The sequence below is a fragment of the Nothoprocta perdicaria genome, unplaced genomic scaffold (genome assembly GCF_003342845.1).
Source record: "Nothoprocta perdicaria isolate Ctin4 unplaced genomic scaffold, notPer1 scaffold_53, whole genome shotgun sequence".
NCBI classification, from domain to species: domain Eukaryota; kingdom Metazoa; phylum Chordata; class Aves; order Tinamiformes; family Tinamidae; genus Nothoprocta; species Nothoprocta perdicaria.
The window spans coordinates 2,611,571-2,628,054 of record NW_020455788.1 but is presented as its reverse complement, the minus strand read 5'-3'; positions in this window follow the sequence as shown (position 1 = coordinate 2,628,054).

The window sequence follows — 16,484 nt, the reverse complement described above, 5'->3', positions numbered from 1 at the left end:
TTTAAAAAAAAATAGAAAAAAAAAGGAAGATTACAGGTGAACATGACAGAAGTATTGAAAAGTTAAAAGAAGTAAAGACATTATTTCTCTTGTTCACAGTGTATATGGCAAAAAGTATCAGGGAAATCAAGTATCATATATTCCCTGGAAGTATCTTTGGACAGTAACAGTAAAGCTAGTTAAACTTCAGTTGCCAAAAGAAGCTAAGGAAACTCCAGTTTTGAAGCTTCTGATAATAATTACCTAAACAAGTTGAATATATCTGAATTTATCTACTCCTATTCCAGAACTGAGCTTTCATTGTAAGATTTGAAACTGGATATAGATTCTGATTTCATCAATCTCTTTGGCTAGACATCAAAATAAAGGTTCTTTTTCTTTCACAGACTCTTTTTTTCCTTTTAATTTTTCCTCATGCATCTGCACTGAAAAGTTTGGGTTGGAGCAGAATCAAAAGTGGTAATAAATCACAGGAAAGGTAGTTTTTGCTGTAATTACAGGTGACTTCCATATAATAGCCAACTTGATGAGAGTAGAAAGAAACTTAATAATAAGCCCATCCTTAATTTCCTTTTTTTTTTTTTTTTTTTTTTTTTTTTTTTTTTTTTTTCTGGTTTGGTTTTTAATAAGCTCTAGACAAACATGAACCTTGAATTGCCCAGGTTTTTGAAGTTTACTCATCTACAGTGATCAAGGTAATAGGTTTTTTTATGTCTGTTTTTATTCAGACTGTGTTTTCAATTCCTTAGCATTGCCCCAAGCATATTAGGAGGGGATTTGGGAATGGTCTATAAATAACACTATTGTAAGTGTTAYTAGTTGTTATTAGTAAGAGGCCTTTTTTACTACAGGGCTTTTTAAGTCTTCTGCTAATAAGCACAACCACATTAAACACAGTTCATTTTCTGGCAAACAGCAACCTGAGGATAGGAAAAAGGTAGGAATTAACAAACTGAAGAAAAAGTAGTGTTTAAGGTCCACTTGAAAACAAAAGCTGGGTTCATGAGAGACAATCAGGTACCTCCAGAGAACAGCTGAACTGCTTCAAACCCAAATTACACCTCCCAGCAGTTCTGTCAGGATCTTTCCCTTCTGGTTTGTTCCTATATTTTCCTTCTGTTGTTTTCTARCAGCTCAGGAAAATAAGGAATCGTATTTGTCACAATTTGCTTGAGAGAGAAAGAGACATCTGAACTACYCACACTTCCTTGCTCCTTGGATGCAAGACCTCCTCTTGGGAAGCCTCATTATTATTGTATTTTGGACCCTGGAAGAAGAATGCTTGTGCCAGGAAGTATCAATCAGATATAAATAGACTCTATCTTTTGTTTCAAGTGATGGCATGGTCTCAGCTAATGGRACATTTTTTTTACTCCATCGCACTCTTATCTTCCTTCCATGTGCAGTCTCCCAGCTTCTCTTCTATCTTTTCATGGACATCTTCACGTTACAAAGAAGGAGATGAAGAAATCTTAGATAAGCACTGAAGACATCTAAGTCAGTTACTGTTCAGGTCGGGAAAGATGTGGGAAATCAGCTTCATAGAGCATCCCAGGTAGGTAAAGCTCCATTCTGGTTATGTTAGTTCCTCTTCACTTCTCATATCTAAGCATTGGAAGCAGGCACTGTGCCTACTATAGAATGGGAAAAGGCTGCATGTTAATCTGAGTATTTGAAATAATCTAAAATGCCCAGGTAGTCTCAGATCTGTTCAGTTTAGCTCATGTACAAACAGACTGATTATACTGAATATGCACACCAAGTCCAGTCATGTGCCAGAAGGTGCTGGTATATGGATGTCCTTTAACACTGTTGGAATTTACTGTGCTTGAACATCTAGTAAAGCTGATCACCATTAGCTTAGGAAAAAAAAAAAAAAAAGGATGATTTGCTACTCATAGTCTCTAAATCTTTGGAAAAAATATTTATATAATGTTTTATAATTCCTATTTCTTTTCATTTTTCCTCTGTTCAATAGTTCACAGACCAACGCATCTGTTCCTGACTACACATCTCAAGCACTGCAAAACACAAATACTGAATAATAATAGATGAAGTCTCAGAATTTTTAGAAGAAAATCAAATTCTGTATCTTAGGTAGGGAAGCAAAACTGGGATGTTGTTTCATATRATTCTAACCAGCAGTATGGCTCCAATTCCTTGCCAAATACATGGGGAAGCATGGGGAATCTTACTTCTGTCCATAATTTTCTGTTCCCTATTGCATCAATTGCCCATGTTTTCACATACCTCATATTTCAGACAGTAAAATCTACTTTTACATTCACCACTCTGACACTTTTTCCTGGCTTGATTAAGTATATAAGTTATCCCTCTAAGAGAGTCACACAATTAGTCTTGCTGACAGGCACAAAGTTAAATTGCAAATTCTGCAATACTGAGTTTGCTGCATATTGACATTTCCTGTGACAGAATGACATTTTTTTCCTTTGTAATATTTGAACTTGAATTATAACATATTCTCAGGAAAATAATTTGTAATCTGTTCAAAATTAAGTTTTTTAAAAATTGAAGGTAATTGCTCAGAACTTGTATAAACAATTAGCTAATTACATTTTATTCCCTTTTGTCAGCCAAGCTTTCTGTGGGCAGAAATCCCTCTTTAGATTTCATGTTCACTCCTTTATCCACAGAGCCTAGAGTGCTTTCGTGGTGTGTCTGGCTTCTCTTTACATGAAAKGTCTGTGATTTGGTATCATTGCAAAATGTGCAATGAATATCTGATGCTTGGAACTGGTGTTTTACACATATTTAGTAATAATTATATATACCAACACTGCTGTCAAATTGATTTCAAAATGGGACCCCAAAGGTGTTGGTTGGAGTAATGTGCATTATCACAGTATACCTAAAGCAGAGTATGCAAATAGGGGATTGAAAAATCCTAGAATAAGTGCATATATACCTGCAAGGCAACATAAAACACAGGAAATTCAAAGCACAGGAAGTCAAGCATGAAATCTTAGCCCTACTGAAGTGAACTGAAATGCTGAAATTAATTTTAGGGGTACCAGGCTCGTACTCTAGGCACAGATGGAAAAAAAAGAGAGCTTTCAATCAGTCCCCCCAAAGCCATTTGTGTAGGTGACACTGTTTGTTCACAGTACCAACTAATTTTTCTTAGTTAAAACTAATGATCCATAATTGCTTCTGAAGCAGCAGACCATAATMTGGGTTGGAGTCTGGAATCTGAAAATGATTGGAGCAGATTTGTTTTCACATTTCTCAGATAWGTACTTCTCTAGATGCCATTATTCTAGAAATACTTCCATGTTAAAAATTGATTTTGTCTAGTTATACAAAAGGCTCAAGTAGCTTGTTAATGCCTCAAATAGCTCTTACTCCTTGTGTCTATACAGCAGGATTTTGGAGCTTTTCCGTATTTCAGGATCTTAGAACATTCCCTTAAAGCATCCYAATTCCCTATTGAAGAGCACCAGCCTCCCTCAGTTTCCTGATGGGTCAGGAGAGACTCATACCTCCTGGCCACCTCCTAATCTGACTGATAAAGGAAGAGGTACACAATTTTAAAAAGTAGCACCAWAATACAGGGAATCTGACTAGAGATCTCCTGGGATACATCTGTGAACGGAAATTAGTATTTTCATAACATATTCCAGAGATATATCAAAAGATGTTGAGAATATAAAAACCAAAGTACAAATGAAATGCAGATGTTTCTTTCCCCGCACCCTCCACCAGACTTCAGTGTATTTTTGGTTGATGACAGTGGTCTTCTTCTCAAAAGAGAAGTTATTGCCTGGTTCAGCTTGTACTATTCCTATCTTCTGTGACATGTCAACTGGAAAATCTGCTATCAACAGATAATAATAACACTGGTAGTAATTATAGTAATGGATTCTGTCCAAATCGTATTGACATCAATACTAATCTTCCAGTCCTTTTTAATGAGCCTTGACTAAGGCCCATAGAGATCTTAGGAAAAAATACGCATCTTTTCTTTTCTTTAATTATACTTACGTTTATACATAAAATACGTATTTACTGTTGTGATTACTTGATCAAAATGCACAGATATACTTTTCATGTGAGCAAAGGTTTACAGAGTAGCAAATTGTTCTAGTACCTTTGTTCCCTGTTTCAGCATTGTTCTGAATTCAGGACACAGAAAACAAGCATTCAGTACATTTTAAGCGATAATTGCTACCAACCAATTTATAGGTGCAAAATGCTACACTGAGCACAGAGGCTATAGCTACTTATAACCTAGTAAATTAAAACTAAACCGTCTGTGTGCCAAGTATCTYGCATAAGATTAATTGGATAATATCAGGCTGCTCACATTATAAAGATCAAATGCAAGGAGAAAAGACATAAACTTTGGATATGTATCAATGTAGTCTCAACTCAGCAGTTGCTGATTATTTATTGGGCATGTAAACAGATGCGCCTAACCCCATCSTGAGAGCTATTCAGAGAAAAAGAGAGAAAAAAATCCACTATGCATTGTAGAGCAAAAGATAGAGAGTATATCTTGTAAAATGCTGATTAGCCTTGACTCCTTTCATTTCAATGACTACTCAGCACCAGAAAGTCAAGGAGATGCACCCAAAAMTATTCTAGTTGTATCTCTACCCTTCTTCTACAGAATATGTCTTACCATAACATCATGGGACATGAAATTGGGATAAACTTCTCCAGTTAAAATAAAAATAACCTTTCTTTTATCCTAGGAATATGTCCTTATTGTAGAATTGCTCATAATTTCTGCTTTCTATCGTGCAGTGTTTTTRTTATAGTGGGTGTAATTGCAAGCATTTTGGGAAATTTTATATTTTGTAAAGAATGTTTTTAGATGATCAATGTGAATTTGTTCCTTGATATCGGGCCATGTATAATTTTATCTCAGAGTAAGATCAAACAAGTTCAGGTGCTTCAAAACAGTTTAAAAGTATATAGGAAAGGAAAAGGAGGGGAAAGGGAAGGGGAAAGGGAAGCAGAAAGATTGATAAGAACTACCAAATCTGACAACTAAATTCTGCTGTCATTTACACTTCTATCTTGAATGAAGATGGTAACTCCTGTAAGATATAGTTCAAAACTTCTAAGTCCTTCTAAAGCCATTCAGACTTTTTTTGTTGTTGACTTCAATAGTGACAGATTTAGTCTCTTATAAAGCAGTTGCAACATCAGATTCTTCTTTAAGATTGCCTCAGTGCAAGCCTGAGGTATATCCAATAATAAACCTATATATGTGGATTAATTTAAGGAAAACATTTTAAACATTATACATGTTGTAACTGATTTCACYAAAACAAGGGAACATTTTCATGAGCAATTTTTTTTTATAACTACAGTAACATGAACTCAAAGAAAATTCCTCTAATAATGAATCAATTGATCTATCCCAGTTTAACCTAAGTTAAAATGTAACTCTTGATCTTTAGTAGCAGGAATAAACTAGAATAAGAATTGGAATAATAGAATAAATTAGAAAATATTAAGGAGTGTAAATTTTGATTAGAGATAATGTGAAAAATTCATAAGCACAATGCAATTAATAAATRTGAGTCTTTGATAGTTATTATTCTAGAAAAGAAGCATTTACAGCAAAGTGGTAATCTTCTCCAGTGAGGAAAAGTGTTTAAATACTAACATGTTTTTAAGAAATGAAAATTGAAATTTATTTTTAAGACAGTCAACATTCAAATATTTTAGGAATTACAAAAATTAGGAATTACAAAAATGAAAATGTGTTTTATTTTTGAGAGTTGAGAATTTGTTATATTGAGAAGACTGAGTTGCAAAAAATTATGGCATTCTAGCTGTGAGTTCTTACTTTACACAGGGGAATCATTTATTTTGCTTGGAGAATAAAGAAACCTATATTTGCTTTTAATGACATGTCTTCATTAACATAAAATAATAGAGTAATAACAGCTGTGGTCAGTCTAAGATTTTAACATGGTACCTGAATGGTTTTGTAAAAGATTCACCAAATCAWACGTTGCTTAGTAACCACTCATTTTTGAACAAATTTCTTCTAATTAACACATTAAAAATACTGTATATGGTATGTAAAATTCTCTAATTATTGGTATAATTTCCTTCCTTTCTTTAAGTTTTACAAGACAATTACTCAGATCTTGTGGAGAAATCCTGATGTCTCACTGGAAATAGTCTTCAAAGCTGATATCTCACAATAAATAGGTGGAACAGGTTAAGCATAGTTATCATTAAAATATTATTCATTAATGCTTTCTCTTYGGTTTCAGTACAATGAAGTGTTGATATACATACAGCAGTGTTTAGTATTTTTTGCAATATATGAAACCAAGCATTCAAAATAAGGAAAAAAAAAAAAGGATCGTAAGAATTATGCATTATATAAAACGTTCTTTCAATGAATTAGTCCTAATTTGTATGTACAAATGGTGCTCCTGGAAATTCTGTTTATCATGGGAGAAGGAAAATTGCTTTCCCATGTCATGATAATCCAAGATTTCATTGGATTTATCAAACTATTGTTTGAACTAAGTGAATCTTAATTTGAGGCAACTGTATTCTCTTCCAGAAATAGTTTCATTTTATGCTTAAATTCACATTAAATAGATGCAAGTTATGAGAAATAATTCTATACAATTCTTTATCACCTTTACAAAAGAATATTTACATGAAAAGGGAAAAAAAAAATCTTCACATCAGCCCTCTTTTTGATATATGTCTTGTCCAGAATGTTGAAAGGAGCTCAAAGAAAGAATTTTAAATGAACTGATAATTTCAAAGACTGTTAAGAACTGACCATCATCTGGGTATGATTTCTTGGCAATAGATTGGCTTAAGCCTTAATTTTTTTACAGCTGAACAAACCACTGAGTAAGATGGTACTAACTATACCCCCACTTTCTTTCCCAATGACATATTCTTGAACTATCTTGGTGGCAGTAAGAGGTGTTCAAGCTCTGCTTAAGGGTAGATTCAATCTTAGCTGCATTTAGATTGTCATGAACCGATTCCTGAAGTATGCTGAGGGGAACATCTTTTGGCAAAGAAGACCATCTCTGGAATAGACATTAGTTCTCCCAATTATTAGAATAGTTATAATGGTCACATGAGGTCAGGGGAAAAAAATAAATAAAAAGAGCAATGATAGCAAGGTTGCCACAGATATGATAGAAACTCAAATCTTAGTCGTTTCTCAAACAAAGATTCTGATCAAAGGTTCTTTTTTTTTTTCCTATCAGCATCAATATGCCTACCCCCATTTTTTTCCCCAAAGCATTAGCTTTTCCTCCTTTTCTTGTTGTTATTGTTCATCTCAGTTTTCCTTGAATATCTTGATGCTGTCTACGACACAGGAACACCTTTTAAAAATTATTTTTCTCCAGAATTCTGGGTGCATTCTGTATGTGCTGGAAAACTGCATAAAGGATTAAAAGAAAGTGAAGACAACTCAGTTATTTTCCAAAGTCATCCTAGACAACATATTTTTTCACTGCTTCCTGAAATAGACTAAACTTATAATGGTAAAATTCTGTGAATACAAATTCATGTCAGGAGCTAGACTCTTGTTGAAGTTATTGCAGAATGGTGGCAAGGGAAACTTCAGTCCTGTAGTCTGGAGAAGTGTTCAAGATGGTGCAAAGATTATATTCTGCTTGTTATATCAGCCCTGTAGATACATCTTCTTTCTCCCTGGAGCAAAGCTTATATACTGTAATATGTCCTCGTATGGATCTGCACACAATRGGTAAATTCTCCTGCTTTGCCATCAGGCTGTATGGATGTTCTTGACCCTTCATTTACATTTGTTTAGAACTCAAAGGAGGTGAAACTGGCATATGTTATGAAATTAAACAAACACAAATTAAACCTGAAATCTACTTTACTGTAATAACTGCTCTTAGCTCTGATGTGAATGGATTTTCTTTGAATTCCATTTTACCAGACAGTGTGATAAGAAACTAAATTTCCATTCTGATTGCTTTACTCTATCAAGTCCATTCATTAATTTTAATTACTACTTTTGTAAATAGTTTATGGTTTTCTGGCCACATGCCAAACTCGTTTGCTCATTCAGCAGGTTGCAAACATGATACTTATATCTCTTCCCTATGGCATAACACTGAGATGAAGTTATTCTGTTAATCTGATCAATTCCATTTAATAGTCACACTTTTATCCCTTGAAGTCACAAACTATTCAGAGCCTTTCATCTCCTTTCTTATAAGCTGTATCTAGTAAACACTACAAAATTTTGGTCCATCTTCAGGAGTAAAATATAGGAATGTAAACTGTGTTTAGGCTCCTTTTAGCTTTTACTCTTCGTATCAAGTAAATCCAAACRCTCTGAATGACCTCAATGATCACCAAGGAATTTCTTGCAGGAGACAGAACATATATCAACCAAACCAGAAGTCTTTAATAGAGTTACCTGTCAGGTTCTGATTATTTGGTCAAAGTATCCAGCATAACTCCCAGTCTACATCAACTGCCTTAATATTCAAATTCATAGAAGTAAGAGAAAGGAGTTAATTACCTTGGAAGGGAAGGGAACTTCTATCTTCATATTGTTTTTATAAAAGATTATTTTTATTCATAAAAGTAGTTATTTCAATAAACTCTTACAAAGCTGCTTTCATATAGTCCTTATTCTCTGCAGGTCTTGCTTCTGTACATCTGGTTCTCTATGGGGAATGATCTGTAAATAAATATGGTGTCAATGGAAGCATGAAAGAGTGAAATTAATTTCACCTGGCAAAAGCCCAGTTAGTGTTCCCTTACAAAGAGAGCAGCCTATATAAGAGGTGGAAAATGGGCCTCGCTAGGCATTCTTTAAAGGAAGATTAAAATTGTTCTAACATTCATTTAAGGCAGAAAACATTTATAATGGCAATAGGTAGATGTCTGTAAATGTTAAAAAAAAAAAAAAAAAAAAAAAAAANAGAGAGCAGCCTATATAAGAGGTGGAAAATGGGCCTCGCTAGGCATTCTTTAAAGGAAGATTAAAATTGTTCTAACATTCATTTAAGGCAGAAAATCTTTATAATGGCAATAGGTAGATGTCTGTAGCCGTTAAAAAAAAAAAAAAAAAAAAAAAAAAGGATATATATTTAGGAGCTTCTTGCCTCTCTTACTCAGAAAAATTTCTTTTCTCTGTTTCCAGAAAGACCTTCTCCTAGTTTATTAAATAATAAAAGACATCCTTAGTGATTCTAAGACCTGTAGGTGTTTTTGGTGGGTTTTTTTTTTTTTCCTAAAAAACAATTCTCAAATATTTGTCTCCAGCCATACTTCTACAGACTCTGTGTTGATCCAGAAGACTGGCAGAACACTGATCCTCTAATCGGTATAATTAGAGAGGCGTGAGGTCTAGGAGTTCCTGTGGCCTTATAATCTCGAGAGGAACATCTCAGCCACATAAGAAAGTGCAATGAAAATGAGGAATAGGGCCAAGTGTCATACATCCTCTCATTCACATCCACCTTCTCTAATGAGAAGATTTTCCCTAAAAAYAAAATAAAAATAAAAGGAGAAACAACAAAGCTTTGGAARATGCTCAGATTTACATCTGGTTGATTTGACCAAACTACCCAGGAAATGCTTTGCMATCTCTTTTAATAATAGCAGGAATTAAAAACTTAGGTCTTCACATTTTAGCCACACCCATGCATTTGGGATCTTTGTCAGAGTCTACTTCTCATGCCAAAATAGTTTCTTGAGCCTGTGTATAAATGTAAAATTGTTGAACAGCCACTTCAAAACTGCTAAACATAGGAAAAAGCACAACGCTAACAGTTCTTCAGGAAAGACATGGCCTTTTTAACCAAACTTTGTAAAGCTGGTTTATGAAATGTAAGTGAAATGGAAAACAAAGTTTACAATCCAGTGGTGGATACAGAGTTCCAAATGGGTATGAAATGCTTTTTGCCAATAACTGCAGAGTATTTAATTCTTAGTTGCTATCATCACCTTTATTCTCAGATTTCCTATTTCAGAAATACACTRAATAGAAAGCTGAAGTTAGCTACAATCTCCCAACTGTAAACTCATGAAATTTCTGTTCTTTCTGACTTCTGTTTAGCTATTGTGGGAATTGATATGCCATTATAAAAGGCCTCTTTATTCTGGTTATAATTCTGTCTATAGATCAAGTGGGTTTTCTTCAATGCATGGTATTTGTTTTGGGAGAAAGGACAAGGGTGAGAGAAATTAGTCACGGTAGTGAAATGGGAGTTTTGAGGGTGCTTTGTATAGATCCTTGAATTTATGGTCTATTTTGCCAGTTCAAGTAAAAAGTAAAGCAATGGAAGGACTGTTCATATTTCAACATTAGAAAGTGAGATCTAAGAAACTGCAGTCAAATGACGGGATATGAGGACCCACCTAATTGGGATGGTCCTGCACCTGTCTTCAGATGTTAATCTGTCTTTCCCTTGTCTCATGTGGCTTGTCTCTCCCGGGAAGAACTTAAAGAAGTTGCCTCTGCCATATTAAGACAGCAAAGATTCCTTTTCTACTGGGAGAATAATTACTTCTCAAATTAAGGCAAGGATCCAGAAACTTGCCAGAGTAGCTGAAAGATCCATCTCAGGAAATAACTCCATCCAGTCAAAAGCCAAGATTACTTCCTATTAGTCAAAAATAAAATCTATATGATTCATTTCAGTTTGTCACTGCATGTTTGCTACTGCTTCTGCTGATATCTTGAATACTTGTTGGCTCTGGAGCAAGGTCAAGTCAGCTGCTGCTGCTGCTGGTCAGTCACTGCTGTGGGTCCATATCTCATGACAGGGAAGTTAGATTCCTCTTCACATTCAGTCACAGAAGCTGCAGACAAGAAGCATAAACAAGACTCCACCTATTTCTTCTTCATTGAACCTTTGCAGTATTACTTTTTCAAAATTCACATCTCTTCACTCTAGCCTTCCTCAGGGCTCATACAGCTTGTCACACACCTGTTCAAAAGTGCTAAGAGCTAGTGAAGAGCAGCATCCAACAGAAAGAACATTTACTTCTGATTCAGAAGCATCTGTTAGATCCTTATCAGAAGGACCCCAATATGACTCATACAGGATCCTCAATGTTCTTGATGGGATGGAACTTGTTACAAGAAGTAAATGCTAGTGCATATCAAGGTAGAAAAACTTGAGAGTCTTTTTAATAGGTTCAAATATACTTTTTATAGTTTCGTAAGAAGAAAAGTCAGCATCCCATAAGGATGGCTTGATTATTTTACATGATTCAAATATACAGGTAATATTTCTCATATTTGGCATAATTTAATTTCATAATAAAGATTAAATCATGAATTTTCATGCAGAGGTGAATCATCAGATCACTTCTGTCAATAATTGTCACTCTATGCATTGTTCACATGCATTTCACTGCAAACATATGATGGTCTAATTTTGCCTGCAAAGAGTTGCATTATAAAACTTTAGTTTCATTGATATTTTTATTCTTAAGCAAAGAAGTGAAATTATTTAAGCACAGCTCTCAGGTATCATGACCATAATAATCCCAATCTCAAATTCAGATGATTTTTTACCCTCTTAACACATTCCCTACTTCACATTCTTGCATCTTCAAAAATTCTGATGGCAAACTATTTACTGAAAAGGTCATTATTACAGTAGAAATGAAAGATAGTAAGAATTATCAATAAATTCATTCTAAACTTGTGTGAACACATCTAAAGGAAATATACTTCATACAAATAAACTCAGAAGAGTTGCTGTGTTATTATTCAGCTCTGAGATATGCACAGCTTTGAGAAGACAACATATCAAGCCATGCTTTGCTGGTAATAGTAATAATAAAATCATCCATCTCCTTTGAGCATCAAACTTCTTTAATATACTACCCAACAGATTTTATTCTAGGGTAAAATGGTCAGTATTTAGTTTTACTTTATATATACTGCTGCAATAGCAAGACGGACATGAATTTTATTGACTGGTGTATTTTCTATCACTTCCTGGAGCTGTAGATTTGTACTCATCTTTGTATTCAGACCCATTTAAAAATGAAATATCGTTTAAAAAAGACTTCATTCCTGAAGTATGCAATTAATTAATGTATGAACCCAAATACCTTAATCCGGCCAGGACAGCAAAATTTCAAGAATCACTCAACATCTAAAAGTAAATGTGTCCCTAAATGTTTTCTTTTTGAAAAATATTTAATACATAAGATAATATGAAAGTGAACTGCTTTCTTGACTTTTACCCTTGGCTATCAGTTTCATTAACATGGYACTTTCATTTAATTATTCCGCCAGAAAGCAGGATGTAGTAGCTCCACAAACACAGTGAAATGTTGTCCAGAACGTATATTTGTATGTTAGAATAAATCAACCGATATGCAAGTAAAAACTGAAAGCAAAATCGGAAGTTAGAAGAAATGTAAGAAGTGATAGCATAATCAATAAAGGAAGCATACGCTTGYTTTTCAGTTAGAATAATTCATGACAGATTCTGGATTTTTTTTTTYCCCAGGTAGAATATTTGGTATTTGTGAAAAAATTAAAGTCAAATACTTTATCAGCCAAATAGTAATCATAGCCAAACCTAGGTTATTGTCTAAAGAATGATTAATGAAACTAGGTTAAATTTGTTAAATATTTCCACTCCTCCTTTAAAGAAAACAAAACCCAGTATGCTTATTTTCAAAATTGTCCGAATATAATCATKCAATAATTCAGTTTGGAAGGATATTTGAGACTTAATTTAGGTCAGTTTGATTTAAAAGAGAGAGCTAAGAAGGAGAAATAAAATGAAAGAAAACATTTAGTTTGTGAACAAAAGTTTGGGCAATTATTGAATAGTGACATTTTTCTGCTAAGTTAAAAAAGAAAAACCTTTTCAGTTTATATTATTCCAGCCCCTCTATTTTTTGATTAAGCCATTTATTTTCCTCTATCTCATTTTTTTTGTCAGTTGAACTACTTCTGAAACTGCGAAAACAAAGTGTGACTGCTGCCTGGAGTTTCACTGCAGACCTACCAAGTCACAGCAGATACATTAGTGTGATGTTCTCTGCATTAAATTACGAAAAAAAATGAAATGCTAATTGGCTTATTGTACTGCTTTGGTGAAAGGAATTGCTCYCTTTGATCTGCAGTATAATGAGATTTATTTTGAACATCAAAGTAATCTATAAAAACTGAACAAGGAGATGAGCAGCTACATATTTTCATATCCTCTGAGGAGCGGGTGTGGGAATCAGCAATGCAAATGCCATAGGATGAAGGGACAGTCTGAAAGGGAGATTGATCCTCGACAAATGCAGCTGAACTTTGCATTTTGTCACAGCAGCACAATGACCTTGAACCACATTTTATTCTCCTACATGGCTGCAAGTCTGATTGGGCACCAGTGACTGCCCTGGATTTGCTTTGAACCCACGCTGCTGCAGTTTGGGTTGAAAGCTAATCCCTGACCCTAGCTTTTGTGACTACATGTTAGACAATTTCAACAGCCACACCAGGATGCATGGAAATGATGGGCACTGCTCTTCTCAAATCTACATGCCAGGAACTCAGGAGCGGCAACGGGGCAGCTGTATCTCTAACAGTCCTCACCAGCAGGTATCTCTGACGACTCGGTAGAGTTGTCCTTTCTACAGGGCAACACCACTTACTACTGCAGAAAAAAAATCCCTCTTTACAAAGGCATTCTTCCTAGAAAACTTTAAGTGTGAACCATTTTGATTCAAAAGTGGAGAGAGGCTTACAAGTCAAAATGAGATCTGAGACATATCTTAGCCACTGGTTTCATTTGACACCAGGAGCAAATTTATGGCATTTATACAACCCACATTTAAAAAACAGCCTAAGAAAGGAATGACTGAAAAATGTAGAAATTTCTTCATTCTGCACTGAAGGATTTAYTTTCTGTGAACACAGACAAATCAGTTTAATTGTTTGAAACATCAAAATTTGGAGCTTTTAAGATGTATTTCAAATTTGCATAGTTAGGACATAGTCTTTGTTTCARACAAAATAGTATAATACGGTACCATTTCATCTAACAGCTTCTAAAGGAAAGAATGTGCCTTCATTTAGATTCAGAATGTACAAATTAACACTATTTAAACTAATTCATGTACCCTGAATTGATTCTTTTTCACATGGCAAATGGAGAAAGGTGCTATGCAGCTCATCAGAGCTGACAAATTTGCGGATGAGCTTATTACAAGGGCATGATGTTCACATAGAAATATCCTGTGTTTTCTTCCTCTTAAGCATTACTTTTCAATGGATCCTCTCCTGTTTTCTAAAAAGCATCCAGTACCCAATAATTTTCACAGATAGACAATGCTGAGTTTGCACTACATGTGCAAATCAAGCTATTCATATGGATTCCTAAAAATAAAATGCTGTGTAGTAAGGATTGCTTTGGTTTTAGTTTTGGCTTTTTTGTTTTTCCTTTTTTTCTAATCACTGTAAAACACCAGAGSAAAACAATTTGGGGGTCTAGAAATAGATAGACAAAGGTTTACCACTGAAAAATGTATTTCATTCACAAGAAAAATTTATAGGAATATGTCACTTCTGATTTTTTTTATTTCTGAGAATTTCAAAATTATTTCTTGATGTTCTGAGAAGAGAATTTTTTTTAAATCTATATTGGCATGACTTTTTTGCTTTATACCATTTTAAACATCAAAATAAAAATTAATTATCACTGGTCTATTTTTAATATACTTCAATTTCAAAGAAACCATCAAGATACTTCCTTTCTTTTTCACTCTATGGAAAAAACAACAACAACAAACAAACTCATGCTTGCACAAAAAGAGAAAAACAGATTCCCAACCAGCTCTGTTGTGAACCCTATAAATGTTAAAATCAAAATGAAATAATGTGCATATGCAAACATCAGGTAGAAGTACTATTGAATTCAGTGTTTTGACATCATTTTGAAAAATTCATGGGTTTTTTTGCTAAGTGAGCAGACTCAGTGAGTATGTTTGTTTATCTCTTCATGTTCAAATTGTCATTATCTCTCATTAATAGAGAGACTTATTCAAAATTTATTTACTAAGTTGAAAGAAAATTACCTAACTAAACATGTTGAATCATTCATACTCCATAAGTGTTATTCAGAAGAGTGAAAAGTGGAATAGAGGCAGCTATCAGGACAGCCTTAGTTTCAAAAAATACATCCTTCATTTTCATTCTGGGACATTAATTTTGAATGAAATAATAATGCAATGCTTAAGAAAAAAAGAAAGAAAGAAAAAAAATTAGTTAAGAAAAGTTAAGAATAACCATYGTTGTGTTCACTTTAGTAGAACTACTTATACTGATATATTTAAATATCTTTCTGAAACAAGAACTTAATAACCACTCGGAAAGTCTCAACTGGAATTATAAATGGATACATCAAAATATAAATTCAATAAGGTCTCGATCATTTCCATAGAAGGACAATGTTATCTCTGTAACATAATTTTTTTGTGCTGATAYGGAAAAAGTATTTTGCCAAAAATATTCTGACTCAAGGGTTTGTCCCAAGTCTCGGAATAGGAACTTATATTAGAATCCCTTCATTGGAATATTAATTTAAATATCATTGAAGTAACTCATTGCTTATAGAAAGGAATATTAAAACAACGTCAAAATGAGCTTCTGTTCACTTCTTTCAGGTGAAAAAAAAGGTAACAGGACAGATTACATAAAAAAAAATGTGAGCATACTTTTTTTAATGGTGGAAACTTTGCATAAAAGATTGATATATAATATTTTTACAGGGAATAGGTATTTATTATAATTAATAATCATTTTAAATTAAGTGCTTATGGAGAAGAGTTGATTATGTTTAGATTAAAAATATTGGAGCAGTATGGTCCTAATTGATAGAGTAGGGAAATTGACCTCAATGAAGGTTGCACATAGAAAAGTTTTTATTGAATTTTAGTGATGCACAATCTGGCCATTAATTGGTATTATACAGTATTTTAATATCATGATTCCAGCTATGGAATGGAAAGTTGCTAATAGTGGTTTTAATGGAACTTAAGGTGAGAAATGTAAAATAGACATGCATCCTAATGACATACAGGAAGGACTTCAATTAAAAAAAAATGAGTAGATATAAACATGTACATAGACAAATATTCTTTTTTTCCTTTGAAAGTTTTTTGAATTAAAGTCAGTTTGCAGATGAAACTTAAGAAATTTCAAATTGTGCAGCACAAGAATTTTCACTCTGTCACATTCTTCATTCATTCATCTGCCCTCCCCCAACATCTCTTCCAACAGTTGCCTGGAAAACACAGTAAAAGGATTTCACATGCGATATTTTTAAGGAACCCTTATCATTTTTCCATAACTTTATCAGCTTGCTTAATCTCCACACAGAAGCAAAATAAGGATTAAATCCTCCTGCAGGGTCTGAGCCKGTATCCATTTAAGTTCATACCAAAACTCCCACTGACTTCATATCCCTGCAGAAGGAAACCTAGTTTTGGAGGAAATCTTTCTTTTTCTCACT